The sequence below is a fragment of the Papio anubis genome, chromosome 6 (genome assembly GCF_008728515.1).
Source record: "Papio anubis isolate 15944 chromosome 6, Panubis1.0, whole genome shotgun sequence".
Classification (NCBI taxonomy): domain Eukaryota; kingdom Metazoa; phylum Chordata; class Mammalia; order Primates; family Cercopithecidae; genus Papio; species Papio anubis.
The window spans coordinates 43,518,907-43,533,643 of record NC_044981.1 but is presented as its reverse complement, the minus strand read 5'-3'; the positions used below and the strand labels follow the sequence as shown (position 1 = coordinate 43,533,643).

The window sequence follows — 14,737 nt, the reverse complement described above, 5'->3', positions numbered from 1 at the left end:
CTGATTCTTTGACAATTCAGTTCTGCTATTGAGCCCCTCTAGTGAATTATTCATTTCAGTTACTGTACTTTTCAACTCCAAAATTTCTGTTTTTTAAAAAATAATGTCTCTGTTGATGTTCCATTTAGTGGATTATTGTTGTTACACTTTCCTTTAGTTTTTTTAAGCTTGAATTTCTTTAGCTCTTTGAAATATTTATAATGACTGCTTGACTTGTATTTCGATTGACTCCCTTTTTCCCAGGTCAATAAGTTACTTTCTTGTTTTGTTATGTCTTATAATTTTTTGTTTGAACACTGGACTAAGATAGTATTTTGTAGCAAGCAACTGTAGTTTTTTATTTTTTTCTCCCCTTAGAGTTATTGTTGTTGATTTTTGTTTGTGTGTTTGGTAATTGTCTAGACTAAGTCTGTCACCCAAATACATAGCCACTGATGTCTCTGTTTCATTTTTCAAATTGTTTTATTTTAGGCTTCACTTTTTGGGCTTTTCTTCTGTTTCTTACAGCCTTGTGTTTAGTCAGTTCAGAGATTGTGCTCAAATAGTTTGAATCAATGCTGCTTCTTTCTGCTTATGGATCTGTTTTTGATCATGGAGGATACATTTAGCGTTCAGGCTGTTAAGTTTTTCATGGCTCTTATTTTCCAGTGGACTCACTGGTGTGTCTTCTGTGTGTGAGCTCACTTCTGTTGGCTAAGGAAGTATGGGTGGCTGATACTGACTTTGATCTCTGCTGTGCATATTATCAACCTCAGTCAATGCAGGATAATTAGCGATCACATCAATCCCCATATGGATGAATCACCTCCCAGAATTACCTGCTAAATCTCTGGCTTACCTGCCTGTCTCAGTTCAGGCCATTATATCAAAGTATCATGGACTGATTGGCTTATTAACAAAAGAATGCAATTTCTCATAGTTCTGGAAGTTAGAAGTATGATATCAGGGTGCCAGCATTGTTGTTTCTGGTGAAAGCCCTTTTGGATTACAGACTGCCAACATTTGGTATAACCTCACATGGTGGAAGGGGCAAAAACTCTCTGTGGTTTCTTTTATAAGGGCACTGATATGGTTTTATTATGTATAAAGACTATTCTTGTTATAAATTAGCAAAGAACTTAGCTAAGTTGTGTCCATGCCCTAGGGCTTCATAAGAGGTGGAATTTAAGAGTGATGAACTAGGTATGTGGTGGAAGAAATTTCTATGCAAAATACTGAAGGAGCTACATGGCCTTTTAACCACATATAGTAAGATGTGAGAAGAGAGAAATAATTTAATTTATAATCAAAAGAGAAATAGAACCTAAACATCTGGAAAATTTGCAGCCTGGCCATGTAAAGAGTGAAAAAGGCATCTTTAGGAGAGTAAACCAATGGTGTGTCCAAGCAACTGTTTGCTAAAGAGATTAGTATATATGGAAGGGAGCCAGTTACTATTCATTAAGACAATGGGAAGATGACCCCAAAGGCCTTTTAGAGACCTTTGAGGTAAGCTAAGACTCTGGGGCAAAGTTTCTAGCAAGGTGCCAGGGAGACTTCAGTCTTCACTGCCCTGTGCTGCCTTGGCACTCTACTCTTCTATTTGTGGTTTAGTGTTTCTTAGCCACCTCAGCCATGGCTCAGGCAGGCTCAAGTGCTAATTATGCCACTACTGTAAAGGTACAACCTGTAAACTTTGGCAGTGTCCATATGGTGCTATTTCTTCAGGTGCACAGAATGCAGGACATTTGGTGCCAAGGTGATCCTTAACCCGATTGCAGTGGATGTCGTGGACACCCTGGAGGTCCCAGAAAAAAACCTGCTGTAGGGGTAGAGCTGCCACAGAGAGTCTCCACCAAGGCAGTGCCTAGTGGAGCCATGGGAACAAGGCCACTGAAGATAGTCCCCACAGGGTAATTCCTAGTGAAGCCTTGGGAGTGGGGATGCCTTTGAGAATCCAGAGCTGTAGAGCTACCAGCCTGCAAATCCATCCTGGGAGAACTAAGACTTAATGTTGTTTTCCGTGTTGGATTTTAGATCTACCTGGGACTAGTTATTGTTTTCTTCTTTCCTGTCTCTCTCTCTGGAAATGGGAATGTCTATCCTGTGCCTTCACCCTCATTTTATTTTTGCAGTACTTGTTATTTTCATAGGCTCACAGCTGGAGAAGAATTTGCCTCAGTATATATCATGCGTTGAGTCTCACCCATATCTGACAGAGATGAGGCTTTGGACTTTTGAGTTGCTGCTGGAATGAGTTAAGACTTACGGGCTATTGGGATGGAATGAATGTGTTTTGCATTGTGAGAAGGACTTTCATTTTGAAGGCTAGTGGCAGAATGCTGTGATTTGAATGTATCCCTAAAAGTTCATGTGTTAGAGACTTCATTCCCAATGCAACAGTATTAGGAGGTTGAGCCTAATAAGAGGTGATTAGTTCATGAGGGCTTTGTTGCCCTGAATGGATTAATGTTGTTATTATAGGAGTGGATTAGTTGCCATGAGAGTGTTTGTTATAATAGTGAGTTCGGCCCTCCCTTGTTTCCTTGCACTCTCTTGCCCTTTCACCTTTTGCTATAGGATGATGCAGCAGGAAAACCCTTACCAGATGCCAATCACTTGACCTTGGGCTTCCCAACCTCCAAAACTATAAGAAAGAAATCTCTGTTCTTTATAAATTACTCATTCTCAGATATTCTGTTACACTAACATGAAATCAACAAAGACAGGAACAAACTTTATTAATGAGATTACCTCCCAAAGGCCCCACCTCCTAATACCATCACATTGAGGGTTTGTAATTCAACAAAAGAATTGTGCGGGGATCCAAATCTTCAGTTTATTGCACTGCTAATCTGTTTCTTGCCAAAAGAAAGCTCACTACTTCAGGCGAGTGGAGGTACTGGCACTACCTGTTCATGTGCCACTAATATTGGCACTTTAACTGACAATACTAAATCAAGTTATCTCCTCTTTAGCAACATGAGCAGAATTTTTAGTTATCACCTCCTGCTTTCTCCTGATTTAGCTACCATATAAATAGATCTGGAGGTGTTGTCAGATGTTCCAGAAAAAATATCCACAGACTCATGCTATTTTACCCAAAATTCAGTAGTTTCATGAATAATCACATCTCAGATTTTTGTAAGCCCGTGGTTGGTTTTCTGAGTGCTGAAATGGTTGTGTTTTTTTTTTGTTTTGTTTTTTTGTGTTTTTTTTTTCAGTTTTGTCAAGATTTACATTTTTGGGGAAATGGCAGAAGATTTGTTGTCCTCCCATCAGGGAGGACTGGATCAACCTTAGCATTTTAACTAAGTATCTGTGTGGTTTATTTTCAGTTCTACAATGATTAAAATGTAAAAGATAATCAGAAGTTGAGTTTTGCTTGGCTGTCCTCTCCCACATCAGAATATTCTGTAGTTGAAAGAACAGTTCTGCTGGGGAAGGAAAGGGCTTCATTAATTCATATTTCAAAACACTTTTTGAACATAAGACTGCAGGAAACTAAATATCTTGGTTGGAGATCTGAACACGTAATATGGAGTATTAGCAAGAAGAAAAGAACTTTGTGTAGAGTCAATTTTTTCCCACAAGTTTAGAACTTTGATACTGCCTTCTTAATTTGTGTGCTAAGCAGTCTAAGCAATTAAGTAGAATTGGAAAAGAAATAAGCATGTCAAGGTCATAACTGTTAATTTTGTCTGAATGTTTACTTTTAAAAGATTACTCTCCTTCTTTATCCCTTTATTATTCAAGTAGTGTCTATTCATGGGAGGCAATATTTGTACTGGTAAGAGCTCAGGATGTGTACTCAGACAGACCTAGATTCAAACACTTACTACTTTTGTCCTCTTGGATAAATCATGTGACCTCTGTCTTAGTTTCCTTTTTTGTAAAGGGGGTGACAATAATAATACCATTTTATGTACTTGTATGAGGATTGAATTAGATCATTTCTATTATTGTTACTGTGCTATTTCTGGGCCAACACTAATCTGGACAACAAGTGTTGAATCATTTTGCAAAGTAAGGAGATTTTTTGTAAGAACAGAATCACTTCCTAAATTTGCTTTAATAAATTCAGTTGGGTTATTTTCCATTGAGTTCTTCTGAAGCATAGTGCACTGGCATATTGGAAGAATCATCAATAAAATATAGTGACATGATAATCTGCTAAGTCTTTTGTAGAAATATTACTAAAAATTGCTATCAAAATGTAACACACTGTAGGAGAATTTAATATTTAAAATGTGTTGGTTTCAGGAAAGGTCTAGTGGTCAATGAGAAATGTAAGATAGCAGAAAGAGATTTGCTTTTCTATCCTGTCATTTATTTTGTTGGATAGACTTTGAATTAGGTTATCAAGCAGTAGGAAAAATATTTAAAAGTAGGTTTGAAGTAATCTTTTGTAGCAATTTTTAAAGGGAATAGGGAATTGAAAAAGGTCTTAGAAGTTAGCTTATTTTATGTATCAGGGTTGATGGGAAGTTTACAGACAGTCCGACAAAGCAGTACTTCCTATCTCTCAGTTTGGACTGCTTCCAGAGAATGCAGAGATTTAATTTTATAGGAATTCTGGAATTGCCAGTACCAGGAGCAGGAAAATATAGTAGTCCTCCTCTTATTTGCAGTTTAGCTTTCTGCATTTTCAGTTACCTGCTATCAACTATGGTCCAAAAATATTAAATGGAAAATTCCAGAAGTAATTCTTAACTAATGTACTGTTCTGAATATTGTTATCATTGTTCTATTATATTATTAGTTGTTAATATCTTACTGTGCTTAATATATAAATTAAACTTTATCATGGGTATGTATTTATAGGAAAAACAGTATATGTTTAGGATTCAGTACTACCCAGTTTCAGGCATCCACAGAATGTGGGAGAATCTCAAAACATATTTCCCATGAATAACGGGGGACTTTTGTAAACCCACCATTGTTCCAACCAGCCTGAATATTTGGGGACTGTAGTTACAATGAAATAATACTTAAACTATAATTTACCTGTTTTTCTCTATTCGTGTTGCTTTTTGTGAATAATATTTATTTTTGATGGTTAGCTACAGTAGTTAAAAGTTAACAATGTTAGATTTTCTTCTTTTTTCATATTTATATATTGAAATTTAGGTCTTCCATCAATCTGAATATCTTTTTATATAGGATGCAAGGTAGAGAGCTTTGGCTTATATGGTAACAGTTTGACTTTAATGGCTTCCTTTATCAAAACTAACACATAAGCTGTTAATATGTATGTTAGAAACTCATGTATACTTGAGGTACAGTAGTTACATATAGGCTTGGAAATAAATATTAAGTTATGCTGTATCCTGGATAAGATGTGTTGAGAGTGAAAAGATTTTTAATTTATTGTAGACCGTGATTGTGAATCATGCATGAATTAATTAGGCAGAACATTGAGGAAAAAACCCATGCGATTTTTCTTTCTGTTGCCTTATTTTGCCGTATCTGGAAGGATGAGACAGTAGGTTTAAATTATCATACTTTAAAACATAAAGCAACCTGTAATTTAACCCAGTACCTCATATTTACATCTGAGGAAACTGAGCTCCTTGCAGGGCAAGTGATCTAGTCAGGATCATGGAGAGGATGGCAACAGCACTGGGAGAAGATACCTCAGATCCTTGAGTCCTAGTCCTCTGCTCCTGCTTGCTACTTAAAAGTGTTCTTGGCTGGGCGCTGTGGCTCGCACTTGTAATCCCAGCACTTTGGGAGATGGAGGCTGGCAAATCACCTGAGGTCAGGAGTTTGAGACCAGCCTGACCAACATGGAGAAACCCTGTCTCTACTAAAAATACAAAATTAGCTGGGCGTGGCGGCGCATGCCTGTAATCCCAGCTACTTGGGAGGCTGAGGCAGGAGAATCGCTTGAACCCAGGAGGCAGAGGTTGCGGTGAGCCGAGATCACGCCATTGCACTCCAGCCTGGGCAACAAGAGCGAAACTCCATCTCAAAAAAAAAAAAAAAAAGTGGTTTTTTGTTTTGTTTTGTTTTTTAACTTTGTCTTTTTCTTGTAAGGTATGCTTTCACCAGTGTGACTCTTTAAAGTTCAAAAGATAAAGGATACCCTTAAATTACTTCATATGAGAATTTACAGTAAAAATGTAGTAGGAAGTACAGACACATGGACCTACCATCCCAGCAGCTACAGAGCTAGGCCTCAAAAATGATAGGAATAAAGTTGTATACAAATGTTCATAGCAGCATTATTCATAATAACTGAAAAGAGGAAAACAATTCAGAGGTCCATCAGCTGAATTTTATTATAAGTAAAATGTGGTATATTCATACAGTGGAATATCATTCAGACATAAAAAGGGATGATGTAGTGATAACATGTTACGACATGGATGAGCCATGAAAACGTTGTGTTAAGTAAAAGAGACAAGATACAAAGGCCACATATTGTGTAATTTAATTATTAAATATCCAGAATATGCAAATCCATAGAGACAGAAAGTTGCCTGAGGCAGGGAAGAGGATGGGAGAGGGGGTGAGAAAGGGGAGTAACTGCTAATGGGTAGAGAGTTTCTTTTTGGGTTGATGAAATGTTTCAAAATTAGATTAATGTGATGGTTTCACAACTCTGTGAATATCCAGAAACCTACTAAACTGTACACTTTAAATGGGTGAATTTTATGGTATGTTTATTATATCTCAATAAAAGTGTTAAAAATAATCTTTAGAATATTTTGATCACTTAGCTGTCTTGTGCCAGTTTGCAAGTGGCTTTTACTAATCATTACACCAGTCTTAACACTGCCTTTTTTTGTGTGTTTTGACTCATTTCTATTTATTTCTCCTTGTTTTTCTCCTTCAGTCTTCCTCTCCATCCCTTCCTAAGTTCTTCATTCAGAATTCCCCCAAAAGAGAATATCCAATTGATTGATTGATGGATTTTTAAAAAATTCCATAAGTAGTAGATATCTTCTCTTTCTGGCATATGATATTGATTTTTTCGTAGATTTTCATGATAGAAAGTTTATTTTAAAATAAATATATTAAAGTAATAAATATTGACATACAAAAATCAGTAGCTGCCTAACTAGTACAAAAAACAGCACAAGTTGTGAAGGTAGTAATCAAATGACTGACATTTAGTCCATACAGCTATCTAGGACAGGGTGAACTTTCAATAAATGATCTTTAGCGCTGAAGTCCAGTTCTCCTTATCATAAACATGAAATTATTGCTTAAATATCTACACAAGGAAACCAAGAATTTGAAGTGCGAGGCCACATAACTAGAAATTTGTTGAATGAGGACTTGGTTCCAGATCTTCAGTATCCTATACTAAGCCTTTTTCATTAATAGGCACCATTGTCCAGACTGCCAAATGAAAATTTCTTTATCCACCAAAGAAAAAAAAAAGAAAAAAATCTTTTAACAGAAAAAAAATACTTTTCGTTCTATAGAATGGACTCTTGTGGATAATTATATTTTCTCTTTCTTTCTTTTTCTTTTTCTTTTTTTTTTTGCCAGGCTGGAGTGCAGTGGCACAGTCTCGGCTCACTGCAACCTCTGCCTCCCGGGTTCAAGCGATTGCCCTGCCTCAGCCTCCTGAGTAGCTGGGACTACAGGCACACGCCACCACACCTGGCTAATTTTTGTATTTTACTAGAGACGGGGCTTCACCATGTTGGCCAGGATGGTCTCGATCTCCTGACCTCGTGATCCGCCCACCTCTGCCTCCCAAAGTGCCGGGATTACAGGCGTGAGCCATGGCACTCGGCTGATAATTATATTTTCTAACACAGTTTACCTTAGCTTGTGAGCTATTTTTGTGACTTTTTCACTAAGAAAACTGCCTTGATTCTCTTGTACATGCAAAGCCCAGTCATAAGGATTGGGAAAGCCAATATGGCTATATTAATATCAGACAAAGTAAACTTCAGAATAACAAGCAGTATCAGTAATAAAGAGGGGTATAATGACAAAAGTCTGTCAAGAAACAGTAGTCCTAAATATTTGTATGCCTAATAAGAGAGCTTCAAAGTACATGAAGGAAAACTGACAAAATAGGAGAAATTTTGAAAATTCACACTATGATAGTAAACACAACCTATCAGAATTTATTAGATGAATCTAAAGCTATGCCTACAGAGAAGTTTATAGCTCTAAATGCTTATGTTAGAACAGAAAGAAAAAGGTTAAAAATCAGTATTTCCTCTAAGAAGATAAAAAAAGTGAAAATTGAATCCAAAGTAAATAGAAAATAGCAAACATGAGAGTAGAAATCAGCGAGATAGACAAGAGAAGTCAATGAAAATAAAAGTCTCTGAGAACATCAAAAAATTGGTAAACTCCTAGCTACATGAAGGAAAAAACATAAATTACCAGTGTGTGTTTGAGAATACTAACTCTGGATTCAGAGTCTTTGTTTGAATCACGACAGGTAATTTTACCTTATTTGTGACCTTAGACAAATTATTTAATCTCTTAGTGCATCATTTTTCTTATCTGTGAAGAAGAGGTAATAGTACCTACCTCATAGTATTGTTGTGGAGTTTAAATGATTTAATGATGTCAGGTGCCTAAGAAGTGTATGATGACAGTGTTCATAGTTGTTTTATTTATTTATTTATTTAGTTAGTTAGTTAGTTATTTTGAGACGGATTCTTGCCCAATCGCCTAGGCTGGAGTTTGGTGGCACGATCTCAGCTCACTGCAACTTCCATCTCCCAGGTTCAAGCAATTCTCCTGCCTCAGCCTCCTGAGTAGCTGGGATTACAGGCACATGGCCACCACACCCAGCTAATTTTTGTATTTTTAGTAGAGACGGAGTTTCACCATGTTGGTCAGGCTGGTCTCAAACTCCTGACCTCGTGATCTGCCCACCTCAGCCTCACAAAGTGCTGGGATTACAGGCATGAGCCACTGTGCCTGTCCCATACTTGTTATTTTTATTTTTAATAATATTGGCTTTGGAGGGAAAACAGCATTCTTCAAGTCAGGTACAGAGTGGAAGTCAGAATTTTCAGAACCCATGATCTCTTGTATCAGTGTAATATTTTTTTAGGCAAGCTTTTTCCAGTTTTTCTCCTCACATCGTCTCTTCCTCCTTTTTAAAGAATGAACTAAATTACAGAGATATTTAAACTTTAGAAATTATTATGGAATCCTTCAAAACACTCTGAAGTCAGTACAGAAAAGATATACAGTACCTGGTTTATCCTAATTTCCCTCAGTGGTTATTAGTGTGCATCTTTTATTCTAAATTCCAGGCTTCATGCTTAGAGGATAGGCATAGTCAATGTCCTTAATCCTTACATCGCTAATACTGTTCTTCATATCTTTTGGGGGAACCCTTAATTATCAATCCCAGAACATTCTATAAATCTTCATTAGGAAATTCCTTCTGAACTTTTGCTGAAAAGTAGTTACTGTGCACTGTGTATATAGCAGCTGTTTGCCTAAGTTTAAAAAAATTGACCGTTTTAATTTGTTTTAAAAATATCCACTGGCACTGGTTCTCATTACAGATGTGTGGTTGTAACATTTCATTTTTTAAATGTGTATCCATCTTTTTTCAGTTCTAAAGGAGTCCAAAGAAACCATCTAAAACCTTAAAAATAACCACTAAACCTACAATGTTTTCGGGTTTTAAAAATTCTCAAGGGAGGACATTTTTTATCTTGGACTTAAGCTTCATACAGGGTGGCCCATTTAAAAGAGGCCCTGTACACAGCCACATTATTAAATGGGAACTGTTTTAAATGGGCCACCCTGTAAATCAGAGGGTTTTTTTTCCAATGGATATTTACTTCTTTGCACACTTCTGAGTTTAGTACAAGTTTTCAGTTACTGTGCTTGATAGGTAGCCCTGAAATTTAAATTTGGGCATCCAGGTGACATTGAAATGCCCAAATCTGAGTTCAGAGACATGCAGAAGCTTGTCGGTTCATATTTTAAGAGATCATGTTTGGGTCTCAGAATATTTGGGCAACATTCTGTGTGAATCCTTTTTCAAAACTTTTGAAAAGAAATGGATGGAATACAAATAAACTGAAAATGGAAACTTTTAATGTAAAGAGTAATACACTTTTGGACTTTCTTTTATTGGAAGTCTTTTAAAACCAGCAATATTTTTTTTTTTTGTAATAGTTTAAGGTCAGTTGTTCTTTATGTTTTTAATGTAGTATTTCAAACATATACTATTGTGTTCAGTTACCTGAAAAATAAATCAATGCTAGAAATGAGAGTTTACTGGAGCCATAACCTGATCCAGGTTTTGCTGAAGCCCACCCTCAAAATTTGTAGGACACAGAACAAGAGTGTAAGTGGAGACCCATGTACCATATTATCATAACTATCCCTGAAATCACAAATCAAAACAGGAAGAGATGCAAGAAAATGGATACGTTGCACTATTGAAAATGGTACTTTATAATGCAAAAAATTGCATCCATACTCTCTGAGAGGAAGATTTGAGACCCCAAGCATTTCTACCACTTAATTTTCCCCACTCTCCACAGTAGCATGCATTTGCCATCAATAGTAATACAACCCAAAAACCAAAGAAAATTTGGTTCGAAGTATTGTAGAAAAAAAAAAGTTTGGTAGTCATACTATGTTTGGTAGTCATATCATGCATAAAAAGTCGGTTGAATTTTAACATGACAATTTTAATTCATGGTTTATTTTGGACTTAATATTTTGTTCATTCATTAAATGATGACATGTTATTTGATTACTATAGTGATAGAATTACAAAGTGAAAAACACTCCTAATACGTTGATATGTTTGTGTATTTGTTTCCTAGTGTTTCTATAATAAAGTACCAAAAACTGGGTGACTTAAAGCAGCAGAAACTTGCTGCCCAAGGTTGAGGTTGTTAGACATCCACAATCAAGTGTCATGTTCTCTGAAAGCTCTAGAGGAGAATCCTTCCTTGTCTCTCCTAGCTTTACGTGTTTGCCAGCAATCCTTGGTGTTTCGTGGCTTTTAGATTCATCACTCCAGTCACATTACTGTCTTATTCCTCCGTCTTCATATTGCCTTCCCTCTGTGTGTGTCTGTCTGTGCAAATTTCCACTTTTTAAAAGGATACCAGTCCTATTCATCTACAGCCCACCCTAATGACCTTGTTTTAACTTCATTATCTCTGTAAAGACCCTATTTCCAAATTAGGTCATATTCTGAGGTACTGGGGTTAGGATTTTTAGACATTGTTTTTGGAGGGACACAATTCAACCTATAACAGTTTTTTAATATTATTTTAAACATGAATATTCAATATTTTAAAAATTGGTAAGCTGTACAGTTTAAAAATAGTACAATTTTTCTTTTTTTTTTCTTTTTTGAGATGGAGTCTCTGTCAGACAGGCTGGAGTGCAGTGGTGCAATCTCAGCTTGCTGCAGCCTCCGCGTCCCGGGTTCAGGGGATTCTCCTGCCTCAGCCTTCCAAGTAGCTGGGATTACAGGCACGTACCACCATGCCCAGCTAATTTTTGTATTTTTAGTAGAGAGGGGGTTTCATCATATTGGCCAGGCTGGTGTTGAATGACTGACCTCAAGTAATCCACCTGCCTCGGCTTCCCCGAAGTGCTGGGATTACAGGCCTGAGCCCACCGTGCCCAGCTAGTACAATTTTTCAATTGTACTCTTACAATTTAAATAAGAACATGAAGTTGATTGCTTGTTTTCTGTATATTTTGACAAATTAGTGTTTTATTTTAAAGAGTGGAACAGTTTTCTTGCAGTTACTAAATAATATAATAGCTACAGTAAATGAGTTATCATCCTTAGATTAACTCAAGCTCTTACTCAAATACTTCTTTAAAAGAAGTTCTTGATTATTTGAATATGTTTTCCTTTCTCTCCTCTCTGAACAGTGGCAATTATGGTCAGCTACTAGTCACTCTTAATTCATATTATTTGATACTGGTGTTTGATTATACCAGGGATTGGCAAACTGTGGCTTGAAGGCGAAATCCACATAGCTCCCTGTTTTTGTGCAGCCTGGATAACCATGAATATTTTTTACATTTTTAAATGGTTGGGGAAAAAATCAAAAGATGAGTAATATTTCGTGAGATGTAGCACTTACGTGAGATGAAATTATGTGAGATGCAGAACTCAGATTGTAGTGACCATTCATAATTTTTACTGGAACATAGCTATACATATTCATTCATGTATGGACTGTCATTGGCTGCTTTGGTACTGTGATGGCCATTGTGCAAAAGAGACCTTATAGCCGACAAAAGTGAAGATATTTACTGTTTGACCTTTTTCAGAAAATATTTGCTGACCCTTGGGTTACACCTATAGTTTTTTTCCCAGCCTGTTACATTTCACCACACAGGTTAAAAAAAAGAAAAAAGATGGAAAATCTTTGTTTCATTTTTTGTACAGTACAAATTTTTAATTGTACTTTAAAAAATTATGTAATTTAGTGGCTGAGTGCAATGGCTCACAGCTGTAATCCCAGCACTTTGGGAGGCCTAGGTGGGAGGATCACTTGAGACCAGAGGGTGGAGGCTTCAGGGAGCCGTGATCACACCACTGTACTCCAGTCTGGGTGACAAAACGAGACCCTATCTGGACAAAAAAAAAAAAAAGAAATTGTACAATTTAAAATTCACACTTAAAAAATTGATAATTTTTGTATTGTCATAGTACAATTTTAATTAAGTTAGACTGACTGAAAGAGAGTTTCATGTGTGCCTATTTGTATCTCATTTACCAGTGTGCTATGTACTAATTTTGGAGTTAACAAGGACTTGGTGTTTACATTTGCATTCCTCAGCCTTTAGAAGACTTTCATCTTGGTTGATGTTCAGTGAATATTGTTAAAGTGAATTAAGTTTATATGCAAATTAACATGGTTATGTATATATGTGGTAGAATTTTAAATCAGAAAACCCAATAAAGAAAATAGGACTAAATTTATGTAGTATTCCACTTAAGTGTCAGCTTTTGGATCTAGTGTCCATTAACTAATAGGGTATTAGAATATTTACCTGTTGTAAAGAAATTTACCCCAGGTTCTCAAACATGTTAATGATGAAGCTGAAAATGGAACATGTAGACTCTAAATGTCCACCCTTCATTTTCAGTGTAGAATCCAAAATGAAAGATTCTAGCAATTTGTGGATGATTATTCTTGTTCATTGGGTCTGCAAGCACAGTATTCAGTATGATATAAACTTAGAAAATAGACATGAAGTTCCTCTCATTTAATTTGATATATCTTCTCATATGAATTCTGTTCAACAATACTCCCCAATTTTTTATTTTTAATTAGAAACAAAATGTTATGGAGGTAGGAGCAATTCCGTCTTCTATTTTTGGTGTTTTAATGTTGTATATGGTGATTTATCCTTAAAGGTTAACTTTGTTATCAAGTCATAGGAATAAAGTTAGTTACCAAAATAAAGTTAATGATGGTGGGTTTAGTATTCTTTCAAAGTCTGATATTTTGTTTTGTTAGCAAATAGCTTAAAGAGACATTTTAAATATCAATATTTTATTTAAAAACATTTTTTTCTTATTCCTTAGATACTGTGAAATTATTCCTAAGTTTTTGAGAGAGGAAGTATATAAGGGCTTTAACTATATAAAGTATGTGTGATTTTAAGAAAATTGAAGTAGTTATACTGAATTGAAGCCATGTTTTTTTGTTATGGATTATTCTTATAACATGTACTAAAAGTGCTACAGGCAGCCTTGTTGCTTTTCCACTCCCTTGCCAAACCCTTGCTCCCAATGTCTAGAATAGATTATTGTAGGCTCTAGCATTTAACAGCATAATAAAGATGACACGTGTGAAAATATATTTATGGTAAGTAGATTAATTTTGCATTTTCTTTTTTAAAGTTAATATATGTAGAAACTACAATTCCTTCATTTTTAATTTTTCTTTCTTTTTGTTTTTTTAAATGAAAGATCTCTTTCACTTAACTTTCTTTACTCAGAGTTTTAGAGAACACATCTGGCTAGGTGCGGTGGCTCACGCCTGTAATCCCAGCACTTTGAGAGGCAGAGGCGGGTGGATCATGAGTTTAGGAGTTTGAGACCATCCTGGCCAGTGTGGTTAAACCCCGTCTGTACTAAAAAAAATATAAAAATTACCTGGGCATGGTGGTGGGGTGCCTGTAATCCCAACTACTTGGGAAGCTGAGGCAGGAGAACTGTTTGAAGCCGGGAGGCAGAGATTGCAGTGAACCAAGATCGTGCCACTGCCCTCCAGCCTAGGCAACAAGAGCGAAACTTCGTCTCAAAAAAAAAAAAAAAATCTATAAGTAGAAATGAGTTTTGTGAGTTTAGTGAAGAATTGAATACTGCATTATGAATAATTTAATTTGAAATGTTAAATATTGTTTTGAGTCATTTAACTGTGAAAGATATACTTGGATAATCACCCCGTGGCATAATTTCATAGGTTTTTGAAATCTTTGGAATGGGGGGGAAAGGGAAGCTCCTGCAACTGAGAAAACCCAGATTTAGTAATCTGATATTCTAATTCCTTGTTAATACTCAGGAAGTCAAATTGTTTACATTTGTTTGAATCCTGGAAACCTCTGGTCCCCAGGACATACAGAGCATCGCAATTTCCCTCTTTCCTCTAGAGTTGTCCAAGCATTCTCTCTGTAGAGGAAAAGGGGACATTCTCCAAAGGCTTTGAGATAGGAAATTTGTTCACCATAAAAGAAGCTCTAATTTTTACTCTTGTAGGATCTAGAGGTTATGGAAATTAGAGATCCTGGATGTGGAGAGTTACTGGGCTAAGAT

The 14,737-nt window shown here is 36.2% G+C and overlaps 1 protein-coding gene across 10 annotated transcripts in view; it reads left to right on the top strand.

Annotated features, from left to right (window-relative positions):
• SUPT3H (SPT3 homolog, SAGA and STAGA complex component) overlaps positions 1 to 14,737 on the top strand; it is a 532,460-nt gene that overhangs the window by 226,663 nt on the left and 291,060 nt on the right. The gene's annotated exons all lie outside the window — the stretch shown is intronic.